Source organism: Mus pahari, chromosome 18 (assembly GCF_900095145.1).
Source record: "Mus pahari chromosome 18, PAHARI_EIJ_v1.1, whole genome shotgun sequence".
In the NCBI taxonomy this organism is placed as follows: Eukaryota; Metazoa; Chordata; class Mammalia; order Rodentia; family Muridae; genus Mus; species Mus pahari.
The window spans coordinates 32,822,930-32,837,052 of record NC_034607.1 but is presented as its reverse complement, the minus strand read 5'-3'; the positions used below and the strand labels follow the sequence as shown (position 1 = coordinate 32,837,052).

General features: G+C 46.3%; 1 pseudogene; it reads right to left on the bottom strand.

Moving 5' to 3' along the window:
* Positions 1-6,985: 6,985 nt before the first annotated feature.
* LOC110335483 lies at positions 6,986-8,589 on the bottom strand (annotated as a pseudogene).
* Between the last annotated feature and the right edge of the window lie 5,534 nt (positions 8,590-14,123).

Genomic DNA, 14,123 nt, shown 5'->3' with positions numbered 1-14,123 from the left:
CCTTTGGAGAGATATGGTTATATTTAATGTTGAAGGTGGAGATGGAAGGCAGAAGACCCAAGATGGGTCAAGATCATGCAAGAAACACCCGCTTATTTCTTTCACTTTTGTGAAATGCCTCAATAGAGTTAGTCTCTGTTGCCCAGAAAATAATCATGCTACCTTCCCCTCCAAACACAAAGACAGAGACAGAGACAGAGAGGCAGAGACGCAGAGAGAAAAGAACAGGAGACGTTCAGATACACATGCAGAGACAGAGGCCATGCGGGAGTAATAGAGAGATGCAGAAACACTGAAGAGACAGACAGACAGAGAGGGTAGAGGAGACGGTGAGTGGTTAAGTAAGTGAGTAAGTATGAATAATTTAAAATGTTTTGCAAGGTTACATGATCTCAGAGCCATACCAATTGTGAAAATTCGGGTAAGGTCTGCAAGTCTCATACATACCTGGTAGCACTGAATTGGACCTACTCAAAGAAGCACAGGCTAGCAGAAGAAAAATAACATGAAAGGCTGAGCAGGCACTAACCTTTCCTGAAGGAAAGGGCGGTCAGAGATCCTGAACATTCCTCCACTAAGGTCCTTCCAGGAACTACCAATCATATAATCAAGCAAGCCTGTGATGCCCTCCTTGCTTTCCTGGTGCCACCATTCCACTGAGGGTAAATTAGTGAGCAGCATCCTTGCTGAAGCATGGACAAAGAGCAAGGGGAGAAGGTACTCTGCAACAGCTGGATACCCAGACTTCTCCCATGTAAGGAACAACCCATGACATGAAGTGCCAGCACCTCTGCATGTGGTCTTTTTTCCAAGCCCCAACCTGCAGAGGAATTCTAGGTATAGGCATTGAAATCAATGAGTTATATCAAACTTGATGATGGAAACCAGGGACTGGAGAGGTCCATACCGTGTTTACCAGACCTCCACGCTACATTTGCTTGTGATGATGAAGATGAATGAGGTGGCTTGACTTATTGATGGTGTCATTCTGTCTGGCAGACAGAGGACCTTGGCATGTCCGGTGATCACATTCAGCAGCATCTTGTGGGGAAACCCCACAGTTGGCAAGGGAGAAATGAGAGGAGATGAGAAGGACAGAGCCTTCAGTACCTTTGCCGTGATCCAGCCCACAGCTTCCTGACATCCTGACACTGTACTGAGACTCTGAAAAGAAGATATGTGAACAGACCAAAGGATGAGCTCCTCACAAAGAGAGTCACAGAGGTTAAGCTCCCAGAAGGAGAGGAAAGCAGAGACAGTGCACAGGGGATAGAATCTTACAGGATATTCCCATGTTCCTAGAGAAGCATGCCACGACTAGGTAAATGCCATTCAGAAAAGACCTAGGAACTGAAGGTGGAAGTCCAGAAATGTATCTTTCTAATAAGCTGATAGATGCTTGATCGTAAAGTCTAGGCCGCTGAGAGAAACAGAGCTGACTGTTTCCAGGGGCCCATCTTGTGCTTTCTCCAGGCATTACAGAAGACTAGCTACACAATGCACTGTGTTGGTCATGTTCCTCTTTGACCACGCTAAGAACCCTTTATATAAATGGAAGGTATGACCCAGAAGTCAAGCAGAGTGGGAGAACTTTCCTAAAGTGTCATGCAGGTCTGCAAAGTGAACCGTGTCAGAGGGTTCAGGGTAAGCATTCACAGCACATGATGTTCAAAGAATGAAGAGAGATAGGCCCTCACAGGAGTTCCTGGAGAGTCTCTGCATGGGACACGGCAGCCAGGGATCCCTCAGTTCCTCTCAGCACTTGAGGGCTCTATTCTTCTTAGAACTACTCCTAATTTGGGCTTGGACTGAAGGAACTTTGGGAAGTGGGTTGAGATCAAGGGCACGGTGAGAAAGCCACATGGGACCTCTCCATCTTGCTCACATGGTCTTTCCTTTCAAGTGGACACACTGTCGTCTCTGAGACAGAATGTTCCAGGTTGGAGATTGGAAAGCTCATATTGTCACATATTGAACTAGATTGTTGGATCAGCACTGGCATTAGCTACAACTACAGTTCAAAGTGAGAGTTCAAGAGGTTGTGCCCTCAGTGACAGAGCAGGTCCAGACTTGACATTCAGACTGTCCTCAGCAGCCACAAACAGGGAAGGACTTGGTGCACAGTTTCTGGATTTGGCTCCAGCCTGTGTTGTTCCCATCAGGAAAGCCTCATGACCCTTGACTGCTTCCTTAAGGTCAGAATCATAGCCGGAGGTGTCTGAAGAGACCACAGCGACAGAAGGACAGAGCACAGAGGATTCAGGTAGCTCCTCCTACCTGTACCGCTCTGCCTTATTTTCATAGTTAAGAAAAATCCTGGACAGTGACAAGGTGTGCCCAAGGAAACTAAGTGGGTGCATGGGAGAGAAAGCAGGCTAAGGTGCTGAGGGACAACCAGGAATTCTCATGGTGACAGTTTTTATCTGCACTCATTAACTGCTTAGAAACTCAACAGGCATATGTGAAGAATGCTGGAGGCCAGAACATGTCCTCTTGTTTCTGGGATTCTAACACTGTCCCCCTATCAAGATGGCCTCTTCATCTTCTGACATTCCCATCACCATCATAAGAGGAGTGGACCCTTCAGGCTGCGACACCCAACACTCCCAGGACCTGAGATCTGAGTGGAGAACACCATTTCTTCAAGAGATGAATTACTATAAATGTCCTTTAGGGTGTCCGTAAAACTCACACTATCACATGCCCTTCTCAGGTTCAGTCATTCATGATGGCTGCCTGTCCCAGGGCTGCTCTCATGGCCCTCCATCTCATGTCTTCTGTCTGTCCTTGCTGAGCCCAGCAGAGCTGACTTCTCGGGGAGTGTGTTTCCCAACAACCTGTACTAGGAGGGAAGCTCCCAGTTTCATTACCTCTTTTTCCTGTTTTGATGTGGACTTGCCTCACCCACTTTGCCTTCCTGAATGTCCCGGACTCTGCCAGAGTGTCAGCTCCTTCTGCAGAGCTTGTCCATCACACCAGTGACCCTGGGATCCAGCTCCTAGGGACAGCCTTGCACATCTATGCTTATTAAATGGCCACTGAGCAAAGCACAGATCACTCCACTGCACAAAGACAGTCTAGAAACTGGGGTCACATCTCAGAGCCAATCTTCATTCTAACTCCTTTTGGGTAAGAATGAAGTCAGGCTTGTGAAGGGAACAATGACTTCCATGATGCTACTGGAGGAGTGGAGCCTGCATGTCAAGAACTGGGAGTCCAGATCTCTCAGACATCACACAGAACACAATCGCAAGGAGATGCAGTGGCAGTGGTCCGGAGGCAATCACTGACTGGTCTGTAGTGGCCCTCCCCTAGTCTCGTCATCTCAAGACTGAGAAGCAAGGCTGAAGGAAAGACAGGGAGAATTTGCTGTCATAGGTGGCAGGGCTGTCACTAGGAAGACAGCAGCACAAAATGAAGATCCACAGAGCAGATCAGGGGTTACATCATGTAGCTTCCAGGTACAGCTGGGCCCTCCCATCATTTTTGCATGCAGCCTGTCCCAATGTCACAGACCTCCTGCAAGTGACAATAGCACCTTGTAAGGCCAGGTCTCCTATATGAAGACAGGACAATCATCACATGAGCTTGAAGGTCACAGTAGCCTTGCCAAAGGGTAGTCTATGAGAGCATGTGCTTCTGCAGGAGATGGTGACAACACTGCAGCCTAAACTGAAGGGGACCGTGTTCAACCACCTTGTTCATGTCCTGGGTCACTCTCATGGGACTCAGGATTCTCAGTAGTCCCCCTTGGCCTTGGGCTTCACATCAGGACACCATAACTTCTGTGTCTGCTCTGGCACTCCTCGTGTGTCTTCTGGCCCTATTGAGGACATACTTCCTTCCCTACACTCTAGACTCTGTCCACAGTACTGCATCTTTTTCCACTCTCACCTGCCCCTGAGCTCGAATCTGGACAGTTTCTTGGATATGACTGAGAAATCTGAGTCCACTCTTTGCCTTTGAGCACTAGAAGCTCAGTTCGATAGGATTATTCTCGATAGCTGGAGAATACTGGACCACTGGATTAGCAGAGAGGAAGGAAGGATAAGAAATCTGCAGGGACGTAAGTGCTCAAGCACAGAAGAGGAGGCCTCCTTCCCTTTTCTGTCAGCAGTGTCTCTGAAGCAGTGACAACTGCAGTGACCTGCACTGGTGAGGGTCTACATTGGATTATAGGAGGTGGACCTCAGGGCTCCTGGTGGTGTTATAGGTCACCAGAACACCTGTCACCTTCTTCACCATTACTTTTGGGTTCTGGCCATTTGGGTGTGTCTCTCCGGCAGGATTCTGGTACATACAGAAGTATGTTTCCTAGTAATTCAAGCCTTAGAGGTTCCATCAGAATCTGTGAGACCTACAAGTGGTCAGAATATATGCATCATCTGGGGCTCCCCCCTTCCCAAATGAAGTACATGCTTGCTATTTTTCTTATTTGGGCCCTTATGTACCAGGAGGCATGACTCTTTTTGTTCCTGGTCAACCTATACCAACTGAGTGTTCCTTAAATGTTCCTCAGGGACTAACCACTCTCCCAGTGTGGACAGAAGCATCCACCATTCAAAGATCCTTGATTCCTGGGTGTTGGTGTTAACTCAGGTCCAGGAGTAACACTCAGCTCTCACACTTGATGTCCACCTCCTTTGAAGCCTAAGCTTCTATTTTCAGCATTACAAGGTGACACAATCATTATTGCATCCAGCATCCTACTGCCATCGTTCTCCTGTCCTTTGTGTCCCCATAGTGCCAGTAGTACACTGTTGGGGCAGGCATGGTGTGTTCATATAGAGACAGGGAAATCTTCACATCAGTGTAAAGGGTATAATGACCTTATCAGAGGCCAGTCAGTCTATTGGCTCGGGTGCTTCTGCAGTGGATGTGGACAGCACAGCTCCTCGGGTCATCCTGCAGCTGGCAAAGGATCTTCCAGTGCGTGTGCAGTCCTGAATGTCCATACAGACGTGTGAGGGCTGAGAGGTCCAGATCCTCTCTTCAGTTGTGCTACCCCACATCTGGAAAAAGATTCAAATCTGACCATAGGAAGGAAATGTCTTCCTCATGATAGGATATAGGACTAATGGGGAGGAGAGGAGAAAAAAAAAAAAAAAACACTTAAGTAGCCTATGAGAATAGGATACTTATTTGGTCTTGGGGTACAGGCACTGGTTTTCTTGCCTGTTTATCAGATATTTTTTGCAGTTATTAAAGTGCCCTGTTCTTGTGAATGGAGTCTGTTTGGCAAATTCTGTATCATTGTCCACACACTGATTGGTTGCTGTCTTGCTTGCTGGGAATGCAGACCAGATTATTGGGAATCCGGTCTCTCTGTCCTCTACAGATGTTGATGATGCCCCACACTGATTCAGCAAGCATGGAGCTGAGCCCCTGGGCGGCCTTCGGAAGTGCAGGGAAACACTGTTGGCCCATTAGAGCCTTGACCTTTGTCCCTCTGCCAGGCATCGGATCATCACATCAGACTCCATCTGAACATGTATCCCTGTTTACAATAGCCTCACAACATTTCTGCATACCTTGCTGAGGTAGGAAGATTTGACTCTGTTTCCAGTTCACTGTTGTCATATTGAGATGTGATTCTCTGCAATAATGACCCACTTGCCCTCATAGCCAGAGACTCATGTTCTTCCTGGCCTCACAGGTACCAGTTCCTGTAGCACAGGGCCATCTGCAAAAGCAGCTGAAGGAGGGAAAGGCATTAGATAAGAGGGCGAAGGAACCCTGCTTAACATGGGCAACAACAGGCCCATCCCTTCTGAGAACCTCCTACTAAATGAGAACTTCCTGTGTAGATGACCACGAGGAAGAGAGCCAAAAAGCCAGGGAGGGAAGGATACTGGAGCAAGTGCAGAAGATGTGAGCCATTTCCCTTTATCAGAATGACGAAAGACTGCACTTGAGACACACCTTGTTCATGAAGACTCTCCAAGGCCATTGACTACTGGACATCAGCATGTTATATGTCAGGAAGCTAATGGAGCATCATGTCCTTTCAGGTGGTGAGAGGAAAGAGCTCACATGTGCCATTGGGCTCTGTCTCATGCTGACTCTGAGACAGGGGGAGTCCAGACCCTCTGTGCACTGTGTGAACTTTGGTTCCAGAGTGACCCAGGTGATCATCCTCTGCAGATGAAGACAGCAGCACTGAATCCCAGATATCAAACTTATGATGGATAAAATTGGTGGTGGGGTGGTGTGAGTGGCTGAGACACCTGATAGGTGCCTGAGTAAAACATGTGACAGAAGAGAAGGTCAGGCAGTCTACTGTTCCTGGAGTGAGGACAAGCTCACACCCTGAAGTGTCTGGCATGCCAGAAATGGATTGCCACTCCCCATCTGGGTTGGATAATTTTCTGACAATTTGCTCAAGTTAATGTCAAGCATGGTGCTGTAGGCCCAGGCTCTGAATGTCACTGTGGAGATTCAGCTGACACTGCAACCATCTCCTCTAGACAGGACATGCACGATACACAGGAAGTGGGTGTGCAGCTCAGCTTCCCCATTTGGCCTCCAGGCAGCAATGTCAGACTTCACAGGGCTCAGCACACTCTGCCTGCCTGACCAATAGAATTGTAGTTAGGAGCCACTGAGGTGGTCCCTTTTGTACTTTGACCATGGTCGCCCTGCCAGGCACTAGTTCCCCTAGCAGACTCTCGATCTGAATATATTCCCCATGGACAACAGCTCCACAAGGCCCCCTCACCCTGGCTGTCCCCCCAGTCTCTTGCGGTTTACTGCTAGTTCTTTTGCATCAGGTACCACCTAGGCATTCTCCAGCAGGATTTCTTCCCGAGGTGGTAAGCCAAGGAACAGGGTTTAGTCCAGCTGGAGTAGAAACACATCTGACCATCCCAAGAGACCCCAGAACTATACAGCTTTCTGAGTTTTCCAATAAAAAGACATGAATAAAGACATAGAAAATAAGATATAAAGCAGAGGTGCCCCCCTTCCATACCTGCTTACCCCTTCATCAGGTTCTGCCTGCTGCCGCTTCCAGGGGAGCCACTTTCTTGGAGGATGTATGTTTCTTTTTTTGTCTTTGGAGCCCGAGGGATGTAGCAGAGTTGTGACAGGCAAGCCACGATTCTCTTGCTCATGCTCTTAAAGGGGCTGATCCTCTGAGGGAGAGATGATGTTTCCACATCACACTCTTCGTCAGGTGGCACAGGCAATTTATCCTCCAATATGCTGCTGCAGACAGATGGGGCAGTCCCAGCTCCGGAATGGAGGACAAAGCTAGAACTGCTGCTTTTTTTTTCCCTCAGGACAGTGTAGAAAAATGGGAGGCATGGACACACTTCTGGTTACTTTGTGTCCTGATAGTGCCAGGGCAACAGGCCTGTGCTCTCCTGATGGCCAGATGTGGAGGAGGCCAAAGTTCGGCTCAATGACTCTTCTCTTTAGGGGATGACAAGAGACAGGGATGTGCTTGGGATGGGGATGGTGTAGCACATGGGTCCAGAGGCTTGGGTGATGTGGTACATCCACATGCACATGCCTTGTGCACCTGTTCTTTAAGAATAAAATATGCCCCATCCATTCGTCATATTTTTTTTAAAGATTTATTTATTTATTATATGTAAGTACACTGTAACTGTCTTCAGACACTCCAGAAGAGGGAGATGGATCTCGTTACGGATGGTTGTGAGCCACCATATGGTCGCTGGGATTCGAACTCTTGACCTTCGGAAGAGCAGTCGGGTGCTCTTACCCACTGAGCCATCTCACCAGCCCCTCGTCATATTTTTTGTTGTGCAGGATTTCAATAACCTCTTTGGCATCAAACCCCATGCCATAGAGCATATGTATGATGTTGTAATCTAGATTGGTCACAGTTGGGATATTTACTTCGTATTTTGTGATGCATGGATGTCTCTCACTGTCTTCAATGGAGGACCTCTTCTCTGGGGGGACTGTGAGCATTTGGTGAATGAGATTTTCAAGTTGCCCAGAGAAATGAGTTAGAATGTGATAGGTCCCTGTGATGACATCTTTCTCAATCTCTTTTATGGTGCCTCTTCTGAAGGGGTGATACCCAGCAGTGATAAAATAGAGCAGTATTCCCATACTCCACACATCTGCCTCCTTGCCATCATATGGCTCCCCCAGTAAAATCTCTGGGGCAGCAAAGCGCTTGGTCTCACATTTCATATACAGTAAGGTGCCAGGTGTCTGTTTTGTTGCAAGGCCAACTTTTGCCCAAGCCCCCTTAAAGTGATGACAAACATATACCTCCCTATAAATAACCAAAACCACCCACCCCCTTTTTTGTGAATGGGGTGTCATTCTCTGGACATTGCCCTCTGCCATTTGGTGGTGTCTTTTTCTTATGAGTGCCCAAAGAGAATTGGGATATTGGCCAGTCTTAAAGCTGGCTGAATCTGATGCAAGGGCCGGGCAAGGAGCAAGATGGTGCAGACTCAGTGTACCTAGAAGAAAGTCTGTTACTACTACAATGGGGATATTGGAAACTACTATTATGGACAAGGGCACCCAGTGAAGACTCACCGAATCCACATGACTCACAATTTGCTGCTCAACTATAGGCTCTACTGAAAAATGGAAATCTATCATCCTCACAAAGCCAATGCTGAGGAAATGACCGAGTACCACAGTGATGACTGCATTAAATTCTTGTGTTCTATTTGCCCAGTATACCGGGCCAGCGGGACCTAGTTATTCCATGGGTTCGAGTGGGATCAAGCCTGAAAGTGTAATGGGCGAGAGAAAGAGAGGGAGACCATGCAGCAGCTTTGTCATGGTCTGTTTAATGAAGAAAAAGGCTTTAGTTTTATAGCATACAGAGGAGTTAGGTAGTGATCAAAAGAGGCAGAGTGAAGGACAAATGGGGGGATGCTGATTGCAGGTTTCAGTGATTTATCTCAGAGCCCTGGTGTCACTGCTAAGGAACGTCAGGCGGCATATCTCGAAGTCTGGGTCCTCCTTTATAGCCCAAGGCAGCAGCTCAGGGCAACTCCGGAATGCTGGATACTCCTTAACAGCCCCAGATGTTTGTTTAGGGCCAGAATCTGCTTGATTCCCATGAGCAACCTTGAGGAGAAAGGGGGTAACTCGACTCTCAACAAAGAACTATATGGCTCCCAGATGGGGGCTGTAAAAGGCCTGGTTCAACTCAGCCTGGTCGCCAACATCTCCCCCTTTATTCTTTATTAAAAAGTTGGGGGGGGGTGGCTGTAAAAAGAGGGTCGGTAAAGCACCTGTTTTAGGCTATGAGGCTTGCATCCACGTCCAGCTCCCAGTAACTAGGCCCTTTTTAGGTACTAGGTGGGCAAGGGCTCTGTCCTAGGCTATGCAGGGGGCATCCCACAATAATCCCATCATTGAGTCACCTTGCAGCCAAAAGGGGTGTGCATCTGGCTCACGGCATCTCAATATTCCCGTCACTGGTAAGTTCACAGCTTATGGCCCTCAGCCACTATTAGGAGCCAGGGGGGTCACCCTCCTAGTATTGACGTCTCCACAGCCTAGGGAACCAGGAAGGCTCTTCATCTGCAGCGAGGGTGGAGAACTGAAGGCCAATACCTGCTCTCTCCACATCAGTGGAGGAGAGGTCTTCAGCTGAGTCTCAGATGTCCACCTGATGGTAATGAACTGCAACTGGCTTTAAGACAGCATCAATCTGTGATTTAACAAAACTGGTTAATCTGTTAAAAGCCCAGGGGCGAAATGACAAAAGCAGCAGAATGCCCAAGAAGGGTCCCAGAATGGTGAGAAGCAAAGTGGAAAGCCAAGGAAAGGTAGAAAACCAATTCTGATACCAGAATTCTTGCTTTTTTTCTATTATGCTTTCTTTCCTCTAAGCTAACTCTGACCTTTTCTATACTATCCTGAACTAGGCCAGTCTTATTAGTATAAAAACAACATTCTTCTTTGAGGGCAGCACAGAGCCCTCCCTCCTGCAGAAATACCAAATCAAGGCCTTGTCTATTCTATAAAACTACTTCAGACAGTGAGACCAAGGAATCTTTTAAGTTTTTCAAGCCCCTTTGTAGCTCTCGAATGTCTGTCCACTGCGAGGCTAAGCTGGGTGAACTGTGCAGACTGTTGTTGGGAGGAGACCAGGGAGGCAATACCCGTCCCGTGCTTGCAGCACTCAAATCAAGGATCACTGCTAAGGTTACCACAGTAATAGGCTCTCTTATAGTGGGGCAGGTTGGTGCCTTTATCCCAGAACTGGAGGAAAGCTTCTGCATGATGTATCCTCAATTTTGGGAAAAGTTGAACCAGGACACAGTAATCTCTGTTAGCTAAAAATTCCTGGGTGATCACGTAAGTAGTAAGTCCAGTAGAACATGCCACATAAGTACCATTAGGTGCTCCAAGGTATTGAAAAGTGGCCTTTACGACAATAGTCTTTGTCTTTGGACAAAACCACAGGTGTCCTGTGTAGGAATTGCACCAATTTATCAGCAGGATAATGATTATCAATCACACCTTGAAAGGAGGTACAATTAACTGCCCAATCATCATTGTTTTGAATTATCCATTGAACCTGGGATGCATCGTAGGGGAGAACAGGAGCTTCAAGCAAGCAACTTACAAACTCACTATAGTCCTCTTGAGCTCCCTGAATTACTTTGTTTAGGGGTGTAATCACTGAACCCTTGGCTGGGATGGTGTGCCAGGCACCCAATGTTGTGCTAGCTGTTTGCGATAAAAGACCAAGGAGAAGGTGCCACTAACTCGCCTCATTTGTGTATTTTCCCTGACTGCCAGGCTTTTTGTAGGTCCACTTAGCAGAGGACGAGCTGGGAGACTTTTGGTTAATGGCAGCAAGCGACTGACAATGACCCAGAAAATCAGCTTTCCATGACAGGAACTGCCCACATGTTAAAATGGACTGAACTACCTGTAACCATTCACTGGGGAGCATGTAACCACCTCTGGGGATTGACTTCAGGACAGAGAGAGTATAAGGGGCATTGGAGCCATAAGTCTAGACTGCAAAATGGAGTTCTCTTAAGCCTTTAAAATGTAATTTGTGGAACTCTGTCTGCTTGGAGGTTGCCGGCGTTTGTTCCGCATAGCTCTCCCCCTCACTAGCAGCCTCTTGCTCAGTGTCCGATTTGGGGAGGGGAACCTCAGTAGGTACTGCATCCGAGGTAGAGTCTGCAGCTCTGGCAGAGCAAGTAATTACAAGAAAAGCCAAGGCTTTGTGTCTGGGCCCCATGGAGGCTTTCTCTTTAACACTGCCTGGGGCTGCCTCTGAGGCTTTACGTTTAAGACTGCTTGAGAAAGCGGTGGGAGGGGCGAGAATAGTTTCCCTAAGGGAGTCTTGTAAGGAGATGAGCTCAGTTGAAAGCTGTGTAAACTGCCTTTGGAGATGTAAGACTTCCTGTAACTCAGCGACCTGAGACGCAAGTTTGTCTCTGGCCTCCACTAGGGTGGCTGCAGGAAAAGCGGGGTGCAGGAAAACAGTCGCACAAACATTTGGCTGGGAGGGAGGGAGCCCTTGTAAAGGCGCTGAGGCAAGTGGTGGCCAATTGGGATTACGATAAGGAGCTTCCTCCTCCACAATACCTGCATCCTCAGGGTCTAAAGCTTTGGGTGTGTTTTTGAAAGACCGGACTAATCAGGTGGTATTTCATTAGGAGGTGGGTCCGCTGGGAGAGGAGGATAAAGAAAAGGTGGCTGGGCTTCGGGCATGTCTATAATAATTGAAGATGGCTGTGAAGGATTCTTTTTGGGAGTAAGGGAGGCCATCTGAGATAGAGGGCGGAGACAATATTCTGTGACCAACAAAAGCTGTCTTTTGTCAAGATTTTCAGCCATGCCTTCAATCAAGTCACGAATCAGTCTCCAGTATGAGAGAACAGTTGCAGCGACAGCATTGGGGCCATATCTGGCCAATCTTTCATTTAATTCTCAACCCACCCTTTGCCATTTATTACAGTGAATCTCTGCCCCATCAATAGTAAACCAGGGGCATGTTTGATCTATAAAAATGAAAATTTTTATTAAATTCTTCTTTACGCTCACCCCTATTTCTCTGAGAGAGGCTTTCAGGTCTCTAATGGAGACCGCCTCTTTAGACAGCTTGTGACCCATTCCTATACATGGGATGGGGATGAATGCACTTCACTATGGAGGAAGGCTTTTTTCCCCATGAGCGGTGGGACCGCTTCCTCTATGAATTATACTACTCAGCTACGGAGGAAGACTTTTTCCCACGAGCTAATCTCTGGGTCCTCCTTTACAGCCCAAGGTGGCAGCTCAGGGGCAACTCCGGAATGCTGGATACTCCTTAACAGCCCCAGATGTTTGTTTAGAGCTGGAATCTGCTTGATTCCCATGAGCAGCCTTGAGGAGAAAGGGGGGTAACTCGGCTCTCAACAAAGAACTATATGGCTCCCAGATGGGGTCTGTAAAAGGCCTGGTTCATCTCAGCCTGGACCCCAACACAGGTGGAAACGGAACAACTCTTTACTCAATGATAACTTGGTCAGGGACGAAATAAAGAGATTGAAGACTTCCTGAAATTTAAAGAAAATGTTGACACATAATACCCAAACTTATGGGACACAATGAAAGCAGTGCTAAAAGGAAAGTTCATAACACTAAGTGCCCAGGTAAAGAAACTGGAGAGATTTTACACTAACAACTTAACAGCACACATGAGATCTCTAGAACAAAAAGAAGCAAACTCAACCAGGAGGAGCAGAAGACAGGAAATAGTCAAACTCCAGGCTGAAATCAGCCAAATAGAAACAAAGAAAACAATACAAAGAATCAGCAAAACCAAAAGCTGGTCTTTGAACAAATCAACAAGATAGATAGACCCCTAGCCAAACTAACTAAAGGGTCAAGAGGCAGTATCCAAATTAATAAAATCAGAAATGAAAAGGGAGATATAACAACAGAAATAGAGGAAATTCAAAAAGTCATCAGATCCTACTATAAAAGCCTATACTCAACAAAACTGGAAAATCTAGATGAAATGGATGGTTTTCTAGACAGATGCCACATACCAAGTTAAATCAAGAGCAATTAAACTATCTAAACAGGTCTATATCACACAAGGAAATAGAAGTCATTGCTTTTAGAGTGCCAAAGGATCTGCCCTGAAAACATACATGCAAGGATCATTATACGGTCTGAACAGATTATATTTAGGAACATATATGTATATACACACATACATGCAATAATGATTCATTAAAAATGAGACAGTAGAGTAGAGGGGGAAAGCAGGAGTATAAAGTAAGGTGTGAAGGTGGAAGAGGGGAGGGATAAACATTACAATTTTATCATAATCTCAAAAATGAAAATGGAAAAACTATAGTAGTATGTTTCTTGCCTAGAGGCCTGAGATTTTGAGCAAGACTACAGAATAAAGCATGAATTCCCTCCAGTGCAGCAGACCTCAAATCCACATGCCACTATTGTCTGAGAAAGCCCTGCCATCTTGAAGATAATTAATTTGGCTTGTGGGTAAAATCACTGATGACTTTTCTACTCTAGTTCCTGCTTAGATCCATTTGTCACCATGGAGGCAGGCCATGGGAGATAGTGATTCTAGTTCTGCTCCAACTTAATTTATGCATATCCTATGACCAAAGTGTTTGTTAACCTCATTATAGTGTTTAACTATCAAGTTCTGGTATGAAATCCAGAGGATATGGAGAAAGTATATTACAGTTCTTTTGTATTCATATAATTTTCACTAATAAAAAAAAAAAAAATCCCAACCAAAAAAAGGCCAGGGCCAGATGGATTCAGTACAGAATTCTACCAGACTTTCAAAGAAGACCTGATACCATTTTTTTTCAAACTATTCCATAAAATAGAAACAGAAGGAACACTACCTAACTCATTCTATGAAGCCACAATTACTCTGATACCTAAACCACACAAGGACCCAACCACAAAAGAGAACTTTAGGCCAATCTCGCTTATGAATATCTGCAAAAATACTCAATAAAATTCTTGCAAACCGAATCCAAGAACGCATCAAAACCATCATTCACCATGATCAAGTAGGCTTCATCCCAGGGATGCAAGGTTGGTTTAATATATGAAAATTCATTAACGTAATCCACTATATAAACAAACTCAAAGAAAAAAATCACATGATCATCTCCTTAGAT